Source organism: Austrofundulus limnaeus, unplaced genomic scaffold, assembly GCF_001266775.1.
Source record: "Austrofundulus limnaeus strain Quisiro unplaced genomic scaffold, Austrofundulus_limnaeus-1.0 Scaffold96, whole genome shotgun sequence".
Classification (NCBI taxonomy): domain Eukaryota; kingdom Metazoa; phylum Chordata; class Actinopteri; order Cyprinodontiformes; family Rivulidae; genus Austrofundulus; species Austrofundulus limnaeus.
Window position 1 is genome coordinate 1,365,960 of NW_013952498.1, and position 2,290 is coordinate 1,368,249.

The following is a 2,290-nucleotide window of genomic DNA, read 5'->3' on the forward strand; positions in this document are numbered from 1 at the left end:
CCATATATATGTATTAGCTCAGCGCTACACATTCTCCTCTCGTCACTGAGGTCCTCCATCCACATGACAGAGAGGGGAACACAAAAATGAGTCAGCTGTAACTGAAAATATGGATGGAGGACCTCAGTTTAGCTTGTTTGTCGCGCTAGCGCCGAGCTAATACATAAAAGGCAAAATAGCGTTGGCGCTAGCGCAAAAGCTAACAGGGTAAGCTGAGGTTCTCTTCCATGAAGCAGCTCTGTTGTCCTCCATTCATATTTTCAGTTACAGGCTGAATCATTTCTACCTTCTCCTCTCTGTCAACGCTCTCTGGTTTCATTTAAAAGAGTCGATCATCAGATATTGKCCAAGATTAACCTTCAGGGTGGATATAGCTCACTAGCAGCCTCGCACTGAGGACCTAGTTGATGTCATCAGTTACCCAGAATACTTTGCGTGTAAATAAAATGGCTCCATCCATGTTAAAATATATTTTTAAAAATTTACAAAACTAAACAGCCTACAATATTTTTACAGTCTTTATTTTACAGTTAAAATAAATGTTTAAAGTTTAATGTTACAACTAATCGTGGACCCCTTTAATAACTTACTTGCTGAGTTAAAGCTTTGGATCAAAGGTTGGTTTGGTTGGACCAATTAGAGCCAAGTTTGACCCATTGGTTTGGTCAGACATGGGCAGTGTCATTCTTCAGTGTCTGCCATTTTAACCAGAAGTTACCTAATCAGACCTGACTGGACCTCTGATTTAGAACGTATAGCTAATTTAAAAAAACCAAGATTTAAGAAGATAAGATTGGCTTTGTTAAGAACTTTAGTTTGCACTGAATGGTGAGTTTACTAAAGTAACATTAGTGGTGCCCACAAGCTGACACAAATATATAAGTGTCTCTTTTGGGGAGGTCAAGAACTGAACACGGTATGTTGTGTCAAACTCTTAATCCAACACGGCTAACTTAAAACTATAGTTGGTTCAGTTCAAACTTAACCAAGCATTGGTTTAGTTTGAGTTGTTTTTAACCCAACAGTTTTTAGTGTGCAAAGGGCAGCAGCACGTGATACAGGTTAGTTTTCACGGGTCTAAAAAATGTTTTATGTGCAGAATTTGAGATGGTTAGGTCACCCTTTGTTTTCATTTTCGAGGAAAAGATGTTGAGCTCAGATTTAATGGAAGTCAGTGAGAGCTTGGATGTGAGCACTCTGCATTGTGAGGAAATCTGAGGGTAACAGTAGGTCCTGCAGCAGGTTTTGTCAAAAATATCCTTATTATGGGGAGGATTTTAGCATTTTTTTCGTAACTTTGTCTACATCACACAATGTACTGCAACCAAAAGAGACAGCACTCCATTTCTGATCCAGCTTCACATTCTGATGAAATGTTTTGGGTGGGTTGACTACAGCTGCACGAAGATATAAATAATTGTTAGAAATGTCAGAGTAAACTGTGACTAATCTAATGATTTGTACCATAAACGCATCAAAAGAGTATTTTTCATTTAAAATGGAAATATGCTGGTTAACATGAAATTACAGAGGCTGATGGCCTCAAATCCCCTCTTTTTTTTTAAATAAAACACATGTACTTTTACTAAGAATGGAATTTTTAAGAAAATATTTAGTTTTTGTAGAAACTATTACCAAATTCTACAATTTTCAGGATTGCACCAGTAATTTAACTGTAAAGGATACAGAAGTGTGTGGTTTTTTTTATTTAAACCCCCCCCCCCCCTTTTTTTTCTTCATTAAGTCAAACTAGTTTAACTTTCCAGAATGTTTTGACCTTCATGAAAGATTATGGAAACGGTTCATAAGAGCTTTGACCTTTTTTTTTCCATTTTGTGTCACAACAGCCTCAGGGTAACTGTTGGTCATCTCGTTTTCTGATAAGCTCAAATGTCAACAGAAAGAGAAGACTTCAGATATTCAAAGAGCCTCTACATATTTCTTAAATCTAACAGCCTGGGTTAATGTCTGAACATGGATTAAAATGTCTTTATAATCAGATTTCTGAGTTTGCTAAATAAAGAATAAAAAGTAAATTTTGAAAGCCTTCATTCTGCCTGTCAGAAAACKATCTGCTTGATGTGTCTTGACTTCTAGTCTAGTTGTTTAAAATGTGGGAATGTTTTGACTTTTGTTTGTCTCTTATTATTATTACTGTTGTTTATTTTCCATGCATCTGTTTCGCTAAGATTAGAAAAACTCCCATTTTATTCTGCATTCATTGGGCCTCATGCAAGAACATGTTCGTATTCTTATCCTAAATTTCTCTTACTTTTGTTCGTACAAAGGG

General features: G+C 36.4%; 1 protein-coding gene across 1 annotated transcript in view; it reads right to left on the bottom strand.

Moving 5' to 3' along the window:
* The window catches only part of fam234b (family with sequence similarity 234 member B), a 14,495-nt gene that overhangs the window by 11,267 nt on the left and 938 nt on the right, over positions 1-2,290 (bottom strand). The window lies entirely within an intron of this gene.